Source organism: Alnus glutinosa, chromosome 5, assembly GCF_958979055.1.
Source record: "Alnus glutinosa chromosome 5, dhAlnGlut1.1, whole genome shotgun sequence".
NCBI lineage: Eukaryota > Viridiplantae > Streptophyta > Magnoliopsida > Fagales > Betulaceae > Alnus > Alnus glutinosa.
In genome coordinates this window covers 8,225,409-8,240,799 of record NC_084890.1, presented here as the reverse complement: position 1 = coordinate 8,240,799, position 15,391 = coordinate 8,225,409, and the positions used below count along the sequence as shown (strand labels likewise).

Below are 15,391 nucleotides of genomic sequence, written 5' to 3'. Positions count from 1 at the left end.
GTCTGTAAAAAAAAATCCCAATTTTCGTTTTTTACCTTATTGTTCAAAAACAAAATAACTTTATACAGTCTTTTTTTTTTTAATAATAAATGATAAATGCTAGCTTCCCATGCATTTTTATTTCTAAAATTCAAATGATGTGTCACAATCTAATGAGTTTTCATAATAATTAAAAAACATTTTTTTTTTTATAACTAATATTTTTTTTTTAATCACATTTGTTCCTATATCCTATTATTCCAATAACATAATTGTTTTTTAAAAAGGAAAAATAATATATACAGTCGGTTTTTAAGAAGACTATAATAAATGAGAAATGCTAGTATCTTGGAATATTGCTGGACTAATTCATGGTACATGGTCTATAGCCTTACAAGCATTTTCAATAAAACTTTTAGTACTTATCAAAAAATAAATAAATTGCTTTTGCATAATTTTAACCTTGATTTTTCAAATTGCCATTTGGATTACTGAAAATTTTAGAAATGATAAGACAATTGACATCATAATAAGATGGTTTGAATATGCCTGACAATATAAAAAGAGAAAATAGAAAACACAACTATAATGTGTATGAACATGGAGCTTCTGTATACCCCAAACTAGCGATGTAGGTTAAGGGTTTGAATATGCTCAAGAAACCTCTAAAAACGCCACCTAAAGGTGTTATTGCAAGTTGAAAATTTTTATGCAGATCTCCTAATATAACCGTGTTATATTGTTGTGCTGGTACAGAGATCTATATAGATCACATTGATTAATTTTAGTTAACTATGTTCAATTGTTCATTTGTTCATGAGGCAAATTACCCTGTGATCACTATGTTCAATTGTTCATGGACATTAAAGTTGTCATTTCTACTTTCTCTTTTCATATTGTCTGGCACCAAAATTATATGGCTTTTGTGAATCACCTTAAAGGTTATGGCTTCTCTTTTTCCTTTGGCATAAATACTGTTCTTATGTTTCTCTTTCTCTCAGGCATTAGATGCAAAGGTTATTATTTTTAAGAAAGAGAGAAGGAAGAATTATCGCCGCACCAATGGACATCGCCAGGTATTTCTGAAATCAATTGTCTAAACAATTGTATTGTGCTACATCGATCATGGCAATAATTTTTCTTGACCCATGGTTCTCTTTTTCAGGAGCTGACTAAATTAAGGATAACTGATATTCAAGGAATTGAGAAACCTGAAAAGATAGTCACCGCGAAGCCTACGAAGGCTGCTGAGAAGAAGCCAGAAAAGGTTATAGTCACTGCGAAAGAGGGATTTTCCAGGGCTATACCTTGACAATAATGCTGTCCATGCTTATAACTTCTGAGTTGACTTTCTGATGCTATATATACAATGAGCATGATTCCATTCCTAAGTTGGAGCATGTACATATTGGATTCATGTGAAGCAGATAAACATACCACCAATCCAATTGTGTACGTGTTGTAGGGGGCTGGTTGCATGACTTTTTGTTTTCTTTGTATTTTTGTATTCGGTAATTTGATTCATGAAACCTTCTGTAGAATCAATCAGTTTTGCTCCCAAATAGAGATGATTCCGAGCTCTTAGAGAATTACATATCCATTCGGAAGAATACCTATTCCTTACCTTTTTGAGAGGAAGTAATGGCCGTGCAACCAAACAACAGGATAATTATTCCATTTCTCGGTCTATCCCTGCATACCAAGCGTGCCCTAGGAGTCTAAAGGATAGATTGTGAATGTGGTTGCAAACCTATGTACTGGATCTTCTTGTATGTTTTCAGAATGGCACTTTATTTGGTTCTTGTACCACTGCATAATGATCATAAGCTTTTAGCTTGTTTTGATTTTAACTCTTCTAAAGTCAAACTTGTTATCCAGGTCAGACTGTAATCCATTGATTCTGAATTTTTTAAATTACTTTTTGTGGGTATTTGAACTATGTTGTTGAAAGTGCTTGAGACTGCATAAACAGCTTATCAGTTGATTACATCTGTATGTTTGGTTAGTGGAGTGAGTATTATGCAGATGCCTTTTTTTTTTTTTCTTTGCAATAGTTTTATGCAGATGCTTATCTTCTCTGCTCTCGTGTTCTTTTTTTTTAGGTTGAAGTGTGACTAGTCTTGAGTAGTCATAATTGCTCCCACTACTTGTCACTTTCCTCCTTTCTTTCTTCGGGTTGGGTGGGCTGTGGAGTTCAGTCTAGCCCAATACCAATGGATGCGTTTGGCAATCATGGGGGCCTTCGTGAACTGTCTTTTGCTTCGACAAATGGCAAAACTTTTAAGGTCGTTTATTAAGGTGGCCGATTGATCAATACGTACAGCTCAATTTTGAGTTCCTGGTTGGTTGCTAACCGACCAAAGGATAGTTTTTTTTGGTAGATAATCCTAGTAGGATAGTTGATTGCCCAATTGTAGCAGTTGAGATGCCAGTTCAAACATCTTGCTGGGATGCATTTGGTTTCAATTTAGTCCTGTTTAGTAGTGCCTTTTTTTCTGGCTTTTTTTTTTTTTTTTTTTTTTTTTTTTTTTTTTTTAAATACGTTTTTAAAATGCGGGCAATGGAGTTTTCTTTTTTTCATTAATTGCGTTTTAATTTTTAATTTTTATTTTTTTCGAACTACACTTTTTAAAAACCGATAAACCAAACTGGCATTCAAACCCCACATTATGCATTCAAAAGGTGGTCATAAGGTCTCTTAGCGTATTTTATCAATCCAAGAGTTTTTTTTTAAAAAAAAAAAGAAAAGAAAAGAAAAGAAAAAGTAGCCAGAAACTTTCTGCCTTATGAAGTAAACAAGATTAGGGTTTCTCAGTGATGGTGAGATATTTGGCTTACATGTGGATAGAATTTTGTGTTCGGAAGGATTAAAGCTGTAAAGAATGAAAAGAAGAAGAAGTTATTTCTCATTCTCTTTGACTGATCACCTAGTCTTCAATGGAGCTGAAGAAAAATAATAAATGGAAAAGGAAAAGAATATTGAGAAAAACCTTCAATTCTATAGAAAGGAAATTAAGTTGGAAGCAGATTTCTCCACATGTTGTATGCCTAGCTTGTAAAAGGTTTTTGAAACATGTGGCCACCTATAAAATTTTGGAACATATGGATAAAGGCAATGACATTAGCAGCCCATCTCCATCGTTTCCTACTAACAACAGTAGAGGCAGTCCCATCCACTCCCACTCCCACTCCCACCCCCCACCCACAACACCCCCCCCCCCCCCCCCCCCCCCCCCCCCCCCCTCTTCTTCCTTTTCTCACATTGATTATGCAGAGAGTGCTGTAATTGGAATTAACAATATATATCCCCATGGTTGACTTGGTCCATCTCACTTTCGGCCATATTTTCAATAATATTTACTTTTTTTCTTCTTTTTTTTCTTTTCTTTTTTAATATATATATGTCATATCTCTTACACAATAAGACCCATTTTTATTAAAACAATCAGAAATGTTATATATATGCTAAACCCACATCTTATTGGAAAAAGGTTACACACGCTCACTTTTACACTCTCAAGTGCATGTTTCTTGACGCGATAGTGCAAATCACCATTGAATTTTGGATGAAATCTGATCAAAAAGTGTGCACTTAGAGTGTGTGTAGTATATAACATTACTCCAAAATAATTATATGTATAGTGTGAGAATAAGATTATCTTTATGCCATTTGGTCCTTCTGCCCTACAATTTTTGAATTGGAATCTCCACCAATTTGGATAATAATTGTGAGGAATCTCATATGAGATCTACACGTCCAAATAAATTTTGGGCTATCCAAATTGCTAGGATCTCGATCTACAGTTTTCATGCTTTTTATGTGGGACAGAAATTTCCTACAAACGGGTTTATAGGAAATTTTCTATAACCCATATATAAGATTGACATTTGTCTCTTGACATGTGAGAAATGCATGTTATTTAAATAGCATGTACTTCTTAAATACTTTTTTAATAGCATTAATAAAAAAACATATGCTGCTCACATGTTTAAAGAACATGTGTTCTTTTTATATGTGGGTTATAAGAAATTTCCTACAAACCAATTTGTAAGAAATTTCTTTTCTTTTATGTGCATGAAACCCACTACTAAGATTATGTTATATATATGCCTGAAATGGATGTCTTCTCTTCTCAACGGGGAAGAACTAGAGGAGTGGGATATAATAATGGCAATGGACAGCTGGGTGTTATTTAGAAGCCATTTAGGGACCCCAACAATCCAGCTTTAAGGATTTTCCTTTTTTCCAACTGATGTATCCAATTCAAGTCTTAATCCCTCTTTGTTCCCATTGGTGGTTGAAGGGGCAAGAGATTAGTAATTGGAGAATATCCCATTCCATGAAAGAAAGTGCTTCTAAGTGGACTCCCTTTCTTGGCCACCTATTCATTACAAACTATATATGAAGACTTGGTATTTTCCTAAAAGCACTTTTGTGTGCTCCCCCACTTCCATTTAAAATATGATTATGCTAATGGAATTCTTTGTCACAATAGTTTCCCCACTTCTTTTTCACTTACCCAAACACATCTCCATTACACCATATAACAACCGTAAGGCATATATAAGTTCAAAAAGTTCACTGTTTTTTGTTTTTTTTAAATGTGGATTGCGATAAGCATGCTCCAACATCTTACCATTTTTTTTTATTACTATTATTTCAACGTTATTGACCTATTTTTGCTCGATGGAAGTGGGTTTTGATTTGACTTGTATCATTCCTTTGTCTTTTCACAAAAACAATATGTCAGCCATGTGCCTACTAAAACAAGAGGTGCATTGCAATTTCTCATATATATAAAGTGATATTAGGGGTATTATAATTTTTAGGAAGAATCTCACTTTTAAAAGAAAGTACATAAATTTTGAAACATTTCAACTTATGATATCTAGTTTTTAAAAAGTTTCAATCTGAGTTCTATGTTAGAATTTTCTGTTAAACTTTGTCAAAATTCTCAAAATACTCTCCTTTTTTTTTTTTGTTTAGAATAAAAAGTAAAAAAAAAAAAAATTACTAGGATTTAGGTATTGGTAAGAATTTAACGGAATTTACAAAAATACTCATGTTTGAATCTTTGAAAATTTTTATAATTTTTTTTTTTTAAAAAAATAAACATAGGGGTATGTTGGAAATTTTGATAAGATTTAACGGAAAATTCGAACGGAGGATTGAGATTGAAACTTTTTGAAAAATTGATACCCTAAATTGAAACGTTTTAAAGTTTATGTACCTTATTTCAAAAGGGATGCAAGTTTCGGGGGTTATAATTAAATGAAGTTTTCCTTAATTTTTATCACGAATTAATTTGTTTTCCGTCTTTTATTTTTCTTTTTAAAATAAAAATATTAGTAAACAACTAAAACACAAAAACATTATACATTTTTATGTTCTATTAAAACACATTTTTAAATAAAATTAAAAACAAAAAATACGTTAACAAACAAAGCCAGTATTCTTTCATTAAATGATTTATTCCATAATCGAAAACAAATGATCTTGAAGACTATTCAAAATTTAATAGCTATAGACCTCATGTATATATACTACATGCTTTGTAAATTGTAAGGGTCCTCTACAATGTTTGAGCAATAATTTTCAACCTTAAAACAAAGTTTCATCTTGTTGTGTGTATGTACCATGCATGTGGAGTTTTGTCATTTCTAAGTATATCAAGTATAAGTTTGAGAAATAGTATTTATATATATTCTCAAATGCTCATTGTTTGACGTTGTAGTAAAAATTATTATTAATTGTTTGTTATTTTTTCCAATGATAATTTTTATTGTCTTGTCAATAAGTAAATACTTGAGAATGAACATTTAAGAGTGTGTGTAGCACCCCTCGCTAAGTTTATATATATGTTCATGATAACTATTTTAAAGTGAAAATATGGTAGCTTTAGCCCTCCAAATTCTTACAAGTTAGCTAATGGAATATGAGAAATACCTTTCTCTACACAGGAGAGAGAATAATAATATTGCACCCTTCAAAACTGGAGTTTAGACAAAAGAAATCTACATTATTCTTCAATCAAAGAAAGAAAGAAAATCTCTCCAATGAAGGAAAAGTGGTCCTCAAGTAGGGAACAATTATATAGGCAAAAGGGTGAACCGAGTCTGCAATATATGGATCATATTGGTTGGGAACATGATTCATTAATTGAGTCAAACAAGCTGAAACCAGAAACAGAAATCAATTATATATATATATATATATATCAATCATTTTCAAACATTTTTGTTCTTATGGAATCCATCTACTGATTGGTTCCTAGGCAGATTATTGTAATATTTCATTATAGAAGAGCAATCTTTAAGGAAAAAGCAAGCATTGTATAGGAAATCGATCAATGCATGTGTTGTGTAGAACTCCACCATTCTTGCTAAATCTAGTCCCTATATATAAGCACTATCAAATCGGTAGTGGTCCATGAATCATAATGCGATTTGTATGCATGCTTTAATTTATTAATTAACTACTTTTTTCTGCATTATATATATATAAAGATGCAAACGTGTGGCAGTTGATTTCCTCATCCTCTTTCCAATTTTACTTTATTTTCCCAAAAACAATAAACATTTCCCTTTCATTTGCAGCTCATAATGGATCCACTTACATACAAGTTGGTGACAAACGTAGCCGTTTGTCTTGTTTGTTAGCGTCCAATACGGTTCGACTGTTAATGCTTTTTAGATCGTAAAAATAATTTTAAGTATTTTGAAAGTATTTTGGTTGGTTTATTAATATTTTTGTTTTGGAAAGAGAAAATAAAAGAGAGAAAGAAAAAGTTTTATCACACAAAGCCTATAGGTAAGTAATTAAGCTTTTTAAACTTTATTTGAAATAAGAAGAATTATTGTACATGCGCAATTGATCATAGAGAAAATTTAATATGATAAATCTTAAAATATACTTTTGTGACACTTTAAAAAGTTAGTCCCACATTGAGTGATTAAATTGCCATGTTGGTTGAGTAGATTATAAAATTATTCAGGACTAGTGCTAATTTTTACATTTATTTCTTATTAAATAGCCTCCAATTTTAACTTGATTAATTCTTTTGAAGTGAAATAACACAAGTGTGCATCTAATTATGCCTTTTCTGATTGTTACAATTTTCAAAATAAATTCTTTCTTAGAAGCAAGAAGCAAGAGTTTGTCATGTCAAAAGTTTAAACAGATAGAAAATTATGAATTTAATAATTTAATTAGTATTCTAACGCTTTCGATTCCTCAGTAAGTGTGACTCAATATGTAAAATATATAATTAATATAAAAATTAAAATTCCTTATCAAATCTTATTAAATAATTAAATTTATTATTTTTTTTATTAATTCAAACTTTTGGTGCAAAGTTGACATTAGGGTGTTACTTTTTCTTGCTTTACACGTGGTCTGTGATTATCAATTCATATTATATGATTTTCCAGATATGCTGTTTAGACAAAATAATTACCTATAAAAGGAAAGTTTTTTGTCTCTCTTTTTTTTTTTTTTTAAGATGAAAGTTCTTTGTCATAATTAATGAGCATAATTTGAAAGACACTTTTGAGTGTATTGCCTATAAAGAGCACAAACAATTGTGACTCCAGAAAATGCATATATATATATATATATATGTATGTATGTATGTGTGTATGTATGTATGATCAATTCAAAGCCATTTTTGTGAGTCTAAAGATCGAGTGATCCTTCCACCTTGTGTGTCTTTCAATGGTGGAATAGTAGAAAAAAGGATAATATATTTGTTCATCCACCTTCAACGGTTAAGAGCTGAGAATTTGAGAATATCTTGTTTACTGTATATATATATACCACACAGCTTATTTAGCAATACATTAACTATTCAATACGTGGAAACCAGGCCGGCAGCGGCAACAGATTGGTAGAATCTGTTTAGATTTTCCCCATGGAAATGGGTTCCTGTGGGCACATGCTTTGAACAGTGTCTTCAAAGCTGTTACCACCAATAATTAGATATATTGCTTCGGGTTTAAGCCTCTCAATAATATTGGAAATGTTTCTAGCTATGTGATGGTGACTTTGCAGTTCCGTAAGTGGAACGGGAATCCCATACAATAAAATTATCTTATTACAGTACTGTAATAAGGCTAGCGCTACTATAGTCTATAGTCATGCTGATGTTTGGACAGTTTGAACATGCAAGTGGAACTCGGGTAGGCTTTGATCAAACCTGCCCTAGTAGTTAATTATCAAGAACAATTTTAAATATCCCTAGTTGTGTCGTTTTTTTTTTTTTTTTTTAATTTCTTTTCAGGATTTAAGGGCTAGCTTCATAGGATTTTCCTTAAGTGAAGGAAGTAAAAAAGCATTAAGATGAAATTGCACGTGTACCTATAAAGAATTTTTTTTTTTTTTTTCAAACCCCACAAATGATTTTTTTTAAAAAAAAATTAAAGCAACCAACTATAAAAGCAAAAGTTAAAACTTTTCAAGGCAACAATGGCAACATGTGGATGTCATCATAGGGAAATTTTATTTAAGAATAAAATCATAATAATTAAGTAGGTAGATGCTGGGAGTATACAAACCAGGCACTAACTCTATATAGTACAAATTAAGTGGGGGAGGGCTAGCTTTCACGGCACACACTGAATATATATATAATTTTGTACATCCCTAATCCTTCGTAGGCCGACCGGAGTTCTACAATAATTTAAGTTAGTGAACACAATAGTACTGAGATAATTGCATATATATATATATATATATATATATATATTAGTCGGGGAAAAAGGTCACTTGAGAAGAATAATGCTAGTGCATAAAGATATGTGGAACGACTGTTGATTTTCAGGAAAAGTAGATGCAGCATCTGTGATTTAACAATAATGGAGATGAAGAGCTTAGCTTGCACGTACAAACTATGTGCATCATATATACGTAGAAATATTAAAAATCATACTTTTATTTTACCGTTATCTTATTTTGCTAATATGCAATGCCAATAAGCTCTTTTATATATATATACAGAGAGAGAGAGTAATGCTAGAAACAACTATCTTATCTTATCGCTATCTAACTTTGCTAATGTGAAATGTCAATCAACCCTTTAAAAGGTTGATTGGCACTCCACATCACGGTAGGGTAAATTAAGGGACTGATTAACAATGCACATAAGCATGACAAAATAAAAGTATGATTTCTAGTATTACTCACCAGAGAACCAAGCTTAATTAGCAGCCCATTTGATTTCTAAGCATGGTTTATATATCTTCGGTACTTATGGATCGAGCTTGATCGATCAGCAGCATGCATATACATATGGATGAGTTTGGCTTGGCAAAAACCTGTGATCGTACGTGCATATATACATGCAATAACTAGGCATTCAAAACTCCTTCCTCAAATGACACTTTTAAATACTTACAAACGGGGGGTAAAATTCCCTGTTCAAAATCTCTGTAAATATTCATGGTCCTTTGTGATCGCTAGGGGTTGCAAGAATTTGGAACCATATTTAGGCCAAATGCATAACCAAGTGCAACAAGAGCTAAAACTTGGGCAAATTGCTATGTAATCAACTACACGTACAGAACAATAATATATTGGAAATTACATGCAAACCCTAGTTAGGCATTAGTCATTTTCATTGCCACTTTGTTTACTAGTTTATATATGTCTTGTCTTTTCAGCAAGATAGTGCATGTCGTAGTGCTGTTAGATTGGATCGTTTTCTTAAATATATATTAATGCAACTAACAAAAGGATGTGAAAAGGAACCAAATTAAAGTGATCGATGGCTTTGGTTCATTTCTTTTATTAAATCATTTAATTAGTATCTTAATACTCTCCCCCAATGATGTACAAGTGAGACTCAACATATAAAATATTTATATTCATAAAAAAAAATATATAAAATATTTAATTAAAATGAGAGATTAATAATAATAATAATAAAAACTTAATTTGCTTGTATCATGTTAAATCATGACTAATTATATCAAAAGTTTAAGCAGCAGATAGAAAACTGTGAATTAATTTTATTATTTAATTAATATTTTACCGCACCTAAAAATTCAAAGCATTCAATTGGTTGCCTCCTAAGGATGTCGTCAAATGAATATTCTTTCACTGATGACAACCACCATGTAGAAGCAAAGTTGAAAGCAATAACGTAACGTCGTTTGTCCCTAGCTATGAAACGTTTCCAAAGAATATACTTTGCTTAGTCATAGCATATAATTATATTCTTCTTTCTGTAAACAAACACATATTACAAGCTAGCTAGGGTTTTGCATCAGATTTTTTTTTTTTTGTATTTGTATTTGTATATATATTCATAGATATATAATTAGCTAGGTGGAATTCAGTCGTGAATATGTGAAGAATATTCTTAAGGCTAATGAAGAATTGGCGTTTTGACAAAAAAAAAAAAATTCTAAATTCTAAATTCTGCAAAAAGAGATATTTTCTTAATTTGTAATTGATTGAGTTATTGGGTTTAAGTGTGTGGTACTGTATTCAACCCGCATACAGGAAATACATGCACATTAATTGAGATATTAATTAATTCCCCTTCAAAAAAAAAAAAAAAGAGGTATTAATTAATTCGTCATTAACTTATTAATTGGACTAACACTAATAATTATATAGCTCTTTCATTTTTAATGTATATAAACTCACTTCCATTAATAATTTTGTTAAAAAGAAAAAAAGAAAAAAGGGTCCACTTCAGTAAGCATGCTTTTCTTTACATATGCCGACCCATCTAGTTAATTGGTCTAGAAATAGATCTAACTTATTAAGCACACAAGTGGATCAGAAGATGAACCATGACTAGCTCTGATACAAATTTGTTAAAGAGAAAATCGGCTACGAAGTCAACCAAAATCATATTAACATTTAGATATCATGACACCAATCCAAACTCTCGAGTTAATGAGTGCGTTTGACTCTATTTATATATGGTCACTATTTAGTTTGTTATTTTTTTCTTGATACGAGACTGATTAATACTCACATGTACACTCACGGCAACCTGATTTGTCATGCATATCCTTGGATCACTCTAGGTGGCCGGCAGAAGGTTGAGCTCATTGGCACATACCTAAAATGTACCAAGCATATTCTTTGGCCATGGATTCTTTAACTTGAAAAACAACGTACATGTGAAGGCCATTATTGCAGGCAACAAAAGGAGGAGAGCTATCACTAAAAGTTATCGTGACTGCGTACGCAAGCGGACACTAGCTAGTAGACTTAGAGAATGAAGTGATGGGAATTAAGGTGATTGTTTAGCAAGGCAGTTGATGGAAGTCATGGTACGGGCCGGGGGCAATGGCAGGCAAATATGTACTTTAGTAGGTTAGAGTTTGAAATAGCAAATGAGTTCCAACATTTGTGAACCACCATGAGCAAAAGTGGGATTCCATAAACAAAGAGATGTATGAGAGAGTGGAAATCATTTAATAACGTACATCAATCTCCTTTTTGGTTGCAAAATCACAAAAATTATAATCTAATTATTCAGCAATCCACACTTCTTTTATTGTTACCCCCGAGGATAAGAGATGCTCAAATTATTTTCATATATAGAGTTTGATAGTTTTTTTGTTTTTGTTTTTAGTGACGTGAATGTCTAACACGGCCTTGTTTGAAAGTGGACTCAACTCAAATTTGGATCTTAAATTTTAAAAATTTATGTAGTTATAGATGTTTTGGGTGTCGGGAGTTTGTACCGAGTCTAAATTTAATGAGAAAAAACAAAGTAAAACTTTTCATTTTTTTACATAACTGAATCCTAAATTTGCATATGAATTTGAATTGAAATAAAAAAGAAGTTTACTTCCAAATAGGGCTTCGATTCAGTCTAATCCTCATACACATACAGTCCTTTTGTCTTATGTATTACTTGAATAATTATCAAATTATCTTACTCCTTAAAAGGCATGACTATTGATAGCATGTTGGAAAGGCCACCCACCGAAATCACTGAAAGGGCCGACGGCCTATAACTGAAGGGCGTAAGAGGCTGAAGACCCACGACTAAAGCTGTTGGGGATAAAATTAACCCCGATGACACGTGGATCCTAATCTGGAATCATCTTGGTGTTACATCTCGGGGTTACATCTCGGACATTTGTTATGACCCTGCAGAGGAAGACCGTCTAAGTATAATGACATCTCGGTCTTATCAAACCCAATAACGGTATGAAATATCCCGAGATCTCATAGTCTGATCGGAGCGAACATGTCTCGGATATTATCACCTCGGGGGTTGGTCGAAATGTGTTACAATTGTCTTAGAATGAGATAAGGCCAGTATTCCGAAAGATCAGGGATAAGCCTCTACCCCATTATTAACGGGATAAGATGGCTAGTAACGTGGAAATTAAGATTAAAGAGGTGATTAAAGAGGTACGAATGCAATTCAGTTTGGACTCTGTGGCCTTATTCAAATTCCCTGAAGATAAGATTAAGGTTCAACCATACTAGGCCTCAAACTCCTAGTTCAACTGGATTTTAAGAATTCCGGTAAGACTGCAACTGCCAGCCTATAAATAAGACCATCACACCAGATATTAGATAGATTCTCTCTGAGCTTTTGAGATTACAGATACTTTCCAGGAAATTGATTTGCACTGACTTAGGCATCGGAGTGGGCGTAGTTGGGACCCCCGACTAGTTGTTTGTTGTTTTACAGGAATCAAGATTGTGCGTTTGCGGGAAGCAGCGAATCAATTGGCGACACGTCACTATATCGGAAACTGTACCAACAAAAGCCAAGGGAGTAGAAGGGCATTTGTTTAGCTATGTCTAATTGACCCTATCACAAAAACTAAATTGAGCATCGAAGTGGTCTCGTTGGGTCCACCACTGGCGAACCTTTTAACCTCTTTTTTCCTTGAAGATCCTCTTTTTAACTAGCGGTGTGCAATCACCGTATTAACACATCCTAAGGGTAAATCCATCAAGATTATGAAACAAGTGAAGATTCAGACTCTTGATCTACACTATGCGATGCATTTATTGACTCTCCCTTAAAATTCAAGACTTGTGTTGGGGATAAATTCCACTCAACCCGATCCAAGGAGGAGATAGACATTTAGCAACTACTTCAGGAAAATCAAGTATCAGTTATCTCAGTAAATTGGGATAGGACTCTAATTAGCCCAAGTATAGTTTGATCAGTAGTCCTATCTCTGGTAGAATTGGGATAGGACTTATGGTCCAATCAAACAAGAAGAATGATCAGATCAGAAGTCTAAGAAGATATCAGATTAGAAGTCTAATCTGATAAAAGACCAGAGTCCAATTAGAACTCTGACAGCAGTTCTAGATTGACAAGGAGCAAGAATTCTAATCCAGCTTTGACTCTACCTCTTTACCTATAAATAGGCCCATACCCCAGGTATAAACTAAGACTCAATTTCATGCATAGAACATTATTTTCTCACAGAAGCTAACTTAGGCATCGGAGCGGGATCCCCTGAAGGATCCCTAGTTTTTGTTGTTTTGCAGAATTATTGAGAAGCGTGAAGAACATTAGAAGAGCGTGCAGATTCATACCATACCGAAAACTGTACCAACAGTTTGGCGCCGTCTGTGGAAAACGATTATTCGTTCCTCATAAAAGAAAAAGAAGATCTAGCATGGTAGTGAACACACGTTCCGGAAGCCAGACCAACCGAGAGCCCATAGTCCGAATGGAGCCAGTTATTCAGAATAATCCGCAGCCTCCACCGAACCCTCTCCCGGGGGGTGGAGATCAAGATCGCATAGCAGCGTTGGAAGCTCAAATTGAATCCTTAACACAGCGGAATGCCGAGTTGCTGCGCATGAGGCCGGAACAGCCCAATCCCGAGATGAACAGGGATGAGCGTGAGGAAGAAGATCACAACAACAACACTAATCATCGGAGGGAGGATGATCGCCAAGGAGATCTGAGCAGAGTTATTGCCAAGATGGAGAGAAGGTGCACGTACATGGAAATGGAAAGAAATGACAAAAACAGATCTGTAATGGTGGACAAGCTCCTAACGGGTACAGACTCACCCTTCACCAGACGGGTGGTAGATTATCAGCTTCCTGAGAAATTTAAGGTACCCCAAATTCTAAGTTATGCAGGAGACGGAGATCCCTTGGATCACCTAGAGAATTTTCGAGCTCATCTAGACCTTCACGGAACACCCGATGAAGTAGCATGTCGGGCCTTCCCTCTTACTCTTTCGGGGAATGCCCGAGACTGGTTCAGAAAGCTACCCCCGAATTCCGTTGATCAGTTCAAGGAGTTGTCCAAAATATTCCTAACGGAATTTCTAGCTTTCCGAACAAGAAAGAAGCCTTCGGGATATTTGCTATCATTACACCAGCAAAACAACGAAAGTCTTAAGGAGTTCATGGCTCGGTTTAACCGAGAGAAGGTAACGGTTGAAGATCCGACTGAGGATATGGTCTTTGCTGCCATTTATCAGGGAATTTCACCCGAGGAGCCTTTGATGAAGAAGTTGGTCTGAAAGCAACCGAGTACTTTGCAGGGCCTAATGGATAAGGTAGAAGAATACATCAACCAGGAAGAGACGCTGAAGGCTATGACCAGTTTTAGGCTACCTCGAGAAACAGCTCCAGAAAAGAAAAGGAAAGAATTCAGAAAAGCCGATGGGGAAGAGCAGAGGCAGGTAAAGAAGTTCAAAGATTACAACTTTACACCTCTCAATGCCGAGATATCAGAAGTCCTCATGGAGATCAAGAGAGATCCAGCCTTTCGGGAACCGCAAAAGATACCAGATAATCCTCCTAACAGGAATGCAGGCAAATATTGTGATTTTCATAAACAAGCAGGTCATTATACTGAGGGGTGCGTAACCCTAAGGTTGTTAATAGAAGAATTCATAAAGAATGGAAAGTTGGTTCGGTTCTTGGGAGAAAAACGGAACCAGCAAGGAAATAACAGGCCTCGAAATCATCAGGACTATCAGCCCCGAGATCAGCAGCCACGGGATTACTATCCCCGAGACCGTCCTCAGCTAGGCGAGAGGCATCAAGAGAATGATCCCCGAGATGACATAGAAAGAAGAGAAGACCGAGGAAGCAGAACCCCACGGCATAGAGAGCCGAGGCAACAGTAGTATCTGACCGTGATCCCATAAAAAGGACTCTTGGGAATTTCAGGCTAGACTTTTATTTTTAGCATTTATGTTTGCAAAGAACTAGACTTTTATTTTTAACTCAGACTAGTCATAATAAAAGACAGAAAATTCCCCAGATTTTGGGAATAAGTATTTTTCAGAATAAAGGAATAGAGCTGACTTAAGCATCGGAGTGTTCCCGGTCTAGGGACCGGGAACCTATTGATGTCACTTCTTTTGCAGGCAGAAACTCTCTGATCAGTCCTAGCCGAGAGTCTCGGATCAGTCCTAGCCGAGAACAAGAAGAAACTCTCGGATC

The 15,391-nt window shown here is 34.4% G+C and overlaps 1 long non-coding RNA gene across 2 annotated transcripts; it reads left to right on the top strand.

The window, feature by feature from the left end:
- Positions 1–585: 585 nt before the first annotated feature.
- Positions 586–1,869, top strand: LOC133869812 (uncharacterized). Of its 2 annotated transcripts, XR_009900550.1 has the most exons (3): positions 586–663; positions 981–1,055; positions 1,145–1,869. It is a non-coding gene; the product is annotated as an uncharacterized LOC133869812 (long non-coding RNA). The 2 variants fall into 2 exon arrangements; XR_009900549.1 differs by lacking the exon at positions 586–663 and having other exon boundaries at positions 937–1,055.
- Positions 1,870–15,391: the final 13,522 nt, after the last annotated feature.